Raw genomic sequence first — 5,941 nt, 5'->3', positions numbered from 1 at the left:
AGTCTCCTGTGAACTCAGCATATTATTTGATGCTGTGATAGTCACAAAAGCAGTGTAAAACATGGCCCTTGATCTCCAGGACCTTTCAGTCTGGTTGTGGAGGCAAGATAACACATGAACAACTTGAAAACAAGACAAAAGAATAAATAAAGTGCCCAAAGGAGAGGTTCAGAGAACTGCTGTTAATAGAAGGCTACTGAAGGATAAGATGCAGGGGCCAGAGGAGGGGAGAATGTTCATGCCCCAGAAAACATGTTATGGCTTGTAAATTCATCCTTGGATCCTCCATCCCCTCTTGAATGTTGCATGAGAATCTCACAAATCCTACAGGCCAGCCAGTCTCAGACTGTAAGTTAGTTCTTAGAAATTTCGCCCATCTCTTGAACAACAGCTTAGTTGCAAATCACTTTCTGTAACCATATCAAGGTTTAATCACACCACTTTTCTCTGACAAAACCCTTACGTTTTCAAAATTCATGAAGCTGATATGTCAAGATGTTTTCCACTAAAGTCAGTTTATCCAAGCTGTGATAATGTAAGAGACTTTAGAGAAACCTTGTTTTAAGCAGCTTTGAATCAGATACAAAAAACCAATGTGGGCAGAGATCCAGCAGGAGAGCACACTTTTCACACAGACTACTCTGGAGATCCTTGTCAACATCAGATTGCATCAAAAATTTCAAAGGGAATTGGATTATTCAGTTTTCTTTGATTGGAATTCAGAGGCAAATGGAATTCAGGGTGAGATCTGAAGAGATAAGGCCTTTGTTTTTGAAGAAATACCAAGGCCTTAAAAATGGTCGGAGATCACTCCAATGGAGAGCGGTTCAAATTACAGATGGAATTTAACCTAACACACACATTGTATTGGCTCCCACAGATAAACGACACAGAGCAGTCACAGTAGATGACTTAATAAAATCACAGTACACCTCACCAATGCAAGTTTTTCATTATGCTCTATGGGAACGAGATGTATAAGAATTGGTACATTATTTTACAGGGAATTAATAGGACCATCCAAGATATTTCTAGCACATGATGAAATCTAACCTGAGTTAGAATTTAAGCATTCCCCAGATGAAGATACTCGGTCTCACATTCTGTCCTTGTGTCAGGCAATAACACTGAACATAAAACACACTCAAAGTGCACTTCAGCTTCTTTGGTAGAATTTCTTTGACACCTGTTAAATTTTAAAGAGCTCTGTGAAAAGCATTCTCTTAACTATTCAACTGGCTCTTGCTTCATTTATGTGCATAGACATGCTCTGAAAGCTTAAAATTGAAAGTACTCTACTTACTAACATTTTTCCTCTGGTACGCATTCTCACTCTTCCCTGGTATGGGCCTACTCATAAGTGGACAGCCTATTTGAAACGCTTACAGGCCAGAATCATGCAGATCTGATACTGCTGTCCTGAACTTTACTGTCAGTTATTTTGAGAAGCAAATATGATCGGACCACAGTGTGCCTTTATGATAAATTTCATCTGAAATCCATGGTAATTTAAGCCCCCAATCCAAATAGATGAAACCAAATCTTAACGCTATGTTTACATGATTGAAATAAGCACATCTCCATCAGCTCTGTTATTTCAGCCACTTTCACCATTGCTGTGAATCGCTGAGTGGACAACTGTGTATACATACTATGTTGATAAAACCCAAAGAATCAAATCAACCATGTCTCAGAAAAGTTGACAGTCACAGAGAGATACTTACATCCATACCCAACAATATACAGTTCTCCCCAGTGAGCCACATTCTTCCCTCTTCTGTGTCATTGTAAAAATTGTCCTTTTCTGAAATGCCCTTCTCTGCCTCACCTGGCTAATCCCTTCAGGAACCACAGCTTCCAGAATGTCTTCCCTGATTATGGGGTGCAGAGATCAAGCTCCCTAACACTTTCCTTGCCACCGTGTACCTTAAGCAAACACTCTCAAAGAATCAGGCAACTTGGATTCAAGTCCTGGCTTTGTTAATCTGCACATTTGCTAATTGTGTGGCCCTATGCAAGCTCTCCCAATTTTAGTTTCCTCCTATGTAAAATTAGGGTAATGACAGTGCTTGCCTCATTGGGCTAATGTGAGAATTAAAGGAAGGATGCTTATAAAAATAGTAGAGAGGAGCCTGGCACAGAGCAACATTCCATAAAGATTAGCCCATGGATATTCAGTCAGAGCTACTTTTTTTCCTTTAATACATTTAAGCTATTTATTTAAGCTAGGGATTTTTTGTTGATATTTTGCATGTTACGTTATATATTATTAATACATTTTTCAGAAATTTATACAATCTAAATATGCAATCTAAATTCACTTGTTAAATTGTTGAAAATGATTTTATAATGAATGAGGCCAAATTAGTATTCAGGACAAGCCCATCTTCAATTTTGTTAAGAAAATGAGTGAGGCTTCGGGGCACAGAGAGCAATTTTTCCTCATAGGAATATATCAATTCTATAATCTAAGTTTCTTGGGTCTGGCTATAAATAACTACATAGTCTTTATGAACAGAAAGAATGATAGCATTATTTCTAGATATTCAGGTCTATTTCAGTAGGAAAAAAGTGGTAAAAATGATAGGCTATGATTAATAACTGTTGAGAAGATTTTTTTAAATTATGGACAGCAAATGTTTCTCCTTCTCTATTGTGTTGGTGTTTCTCACAGCCTGTTACTTTTTTGTTTTCTGGGATTTTTTTTTTTTTTTGGTAAGATAAAAAGCAAGAAATAATGATAAAAGAAAATTCAGAATTTTCTTCCCAGGAGAGCTTTAGGATCTGACAATCTGAACCTTCCTTCTGAAAATGGCCGACAAAGTGCTGAGCCAGAAAATTTTAAAATTTTATTTTTATTTTTGCGTTGGGTCTTCATTGCTGTGTGCAGGCTTTCTCTAATTGCGGTGTGCGCAGGCTACTCTTCATTGTGGTGCACGGGCTTCTCATTGCAGTGGCTTCTCTTGTTGCCGAGCACAGGCTCTAGGTGCGCGGGTTTTAGTAGTTGTGGCATGTGGGCTCTAGAGCTCAGGCTCAGTAGTTGTGGCCCACGGGCTTAGCTGCTCCGCAGCATGTGGGATCTTCCCAGACAAAGGCTCGAACCCATGTCCCCTGCATTGGCAGGTGGATTCCTAACCACTGTGCCACCAGGGAAGCCCCCATAAAATTTTAAAAAGCAAACAAATAACGCAAACAAATCCTAGTAAGATTATTAAATCCCAAGGACAAAGAAAAAATCTAAAAATTTTTCAAGGAGAAAAAAAAAATGGGTTACTTAAAGAACAAAAATCAGTTTGCTGTCATATTTTATATCAATGATGGAGTACTCAAGGATAACAGAAAAATGCTTTCAAAAAGCTAAGAAAAAATATCTTGAATCTAGAATTTCATAACCAGATAAAATATCAATCCAGTATGAGGAAAAAAATAAAAATATTGTTATATATTTTTATACATTTTACAATGATTTATAAGCTTTGCCACCCAGGCATCTCTTTTGGGAAAAAAATACAATGTACAAAAAGAATTTAAAACAAAAGAAGAACTTTCAAAAAGTATAACATGTTACAAGGGTGTGAGAAAAAAAGCCCACTAGCACTTATAGTTAACTCTAAATTATTTTTTATAATGTGGCTGTGAGACTCAATCTAGTTACTAGGAAATGTCATTAGAAACAGAGAAATAGCACTTTAAAAATTAGCAAGTCTAGAAATTCCAAATGATCTAGTCAAAATAAACAAAGATGGGGAGGAAAGGGAAAAGTAAAAGCATGTTACCAGCCTTGTCATGTTCAGGTGGAGGAAGTTATAGATTCTGATTAATTCTCAATGTTGGTTAAAGTATATAGACTTAACTATGTTTATTAAAATTGTAAGGACAGGTAGCCCAGATTTAATGTGAGCTTCCATCTAAGGATGTGAATATGGGAGGCATGGTCCAATGGGGGCCATCAATGGAGATCACAGACGACAGGAGACTTTATCAAAATAATCATACATGCTCTCTGACCCAGCAACGCTATTTCTAGGAACGTAGCTACAGAATTCTTACACCTGGGCACAGAGATATGTGTATATTTAGCACTGTGGAGCCCAACCCGCAGGTTCTTCTAAGAGGAATTGGTTTATAAGATACATACTACCTTAAATGGAATACGATGTCACCATTAAAAAGATTGAAGTAGATTTATTAACACAGACATGGAAAGAGACATTACGACATGAAAAATGTGCTGAAGATAGTATGTATGATGTGCTCTCAGTTTAGGAAACTCAGTGTGTGTCTATTTATACATATTTAGGTTTGCTGCAAGCAAAAGTAAAGGGGTAAAATTGGTGATACACAGCAAAGAAGGATATTTAAACATTACTACATGTAACTTTATATTCTGAATATTTTCTACAATAGACATGTATTACCAGCATACCTCAGAGACATTGCAGGTTTGGTTCCAGACCACTGCAATAAAGCAAATATCTCAGTAAAGCGAGTCACACAAATTTGGGGCTTTTCCAGCACATATCAGTTTTATATGCAGTACTATACTGTAGTCTATTAAGTGTCCAATAGCATTATGTCTGAAAAAACAAGGTACATAACTTAATTAAAAATACTTTATTGCTAAAAAATGCTTAACCATCATCTGAGCCTTCAGGAAGTTTAGATCACCATAACGAATATAATAATAATTGAAAAAGTTTGAAATATTGTGAGAATTACCAAACCGTGACATAGGGACACAAAGTGAGCAATTGCTGTTGGAAAAGTGGTGCCGACAGACGTGCTCGATGCAGGGATGCCCCAAAACTTCACTTTGTAAAAACTGCAGTATCTTTGAAGGGCAATACAGAGAGGTGCAATAAAACAAGGTATACCAGTGCTTCTGTAATTTTATAAACAAAACAAGAAAATGAATATCTATATTGCGCTTTATTGATGCAAAGTATTGTATTTTATGGTTTAAAAATCACAAAACCAACCTGTTTCGGAGAGAGTGGAGAGAGAGAATTGTATGGGACATCATCAGCATGCAGTAAAATCCAGCTATAGGAAGGAGGGAGGGAGGGAGGGAAGGAAGGAAGGGGGCGGCGGGTAATAGAGCTGGCAAGTACCTGAGATGAACAGATACTGCCTCACTCAACAGAAAATGGTCCCTTTCAAAACCATGATGTGACTTAAATTTGTCTTAAGCTTATATTCTGTGAAATGTGGTATTTATCTCTGAATAGATTAAGGGTCTCTTCAACTAAACCTTCCATCTGGACACAACAGCTAAAAACTGCTAAAGGGAGAGGGAAGCAGATACAGGCTGTCAGGGCAGCAATTATTTTACCTTTGGGAACTGAAAGTATTTTCACTCAAAAAGAAAGTTTGCAGAGACGGCATTTTCACATTTGGCTTCACAACGCTACACGCACAGAAATGGCTGGTTATGGAAAACACAGGACAAAGTGGATGCGTATCAACCGTCCTAGAAAAATGACCTAAAGACAACAATAACCAATCTGTTTATCAGTCTCACTCTCCACATTCATTGAACTTCTATTTTGTGACTAGATATGGGGATAAAAAGTTCAAAGGAACATCATCAGGGCCCTCACAGAGCTGACAGAAGAGTGAAAGGCGTCCTAGGTAGTTAACTATAGAACAATTCGGGAAGCTCTATAACAGAGGTCAATAAAAGTGCATCCTGATTTGGCTACTTTGGGGGCTAGGCAGTTTGGAGCAAGTTCGTTTATTTGTGTCTTCATCTCCTCATTCATAAAATAGATATAATAATTGTACTGTGTAACATTCTGTAACAGTGTTCTGGGGACTAAATGAGGATAATACAGAAATCCACGCACAAAGTAAGCAGTCAGTAAAAGTTAGCTCCTGTTATTTGGGGAGGCAGGATAAGGACTCTGGACTCGGGCTGTCTGAGTTTGAAGCTTAATTGTGG

This window comes from Hippopotamus amphibius, chromosome 6 (genome assembly GCF_030028045.1).
Source record: "Hippopotamus amphibius kiboko isolate mHipAmp2 chromosome 6, mHipAmp2.hap2, whole genome shotgun sequence".
Taxonomy (NCBI): domain Eukaryota; kingdom Metazoa; phylum Chordata; class Mammalia; order Artiodactyla; family Hippopotamidae; genus Hippopotamus; species Hippopotamus amphibius.
Note: the sequence above shows the minus strand (reverse complement) of the source record.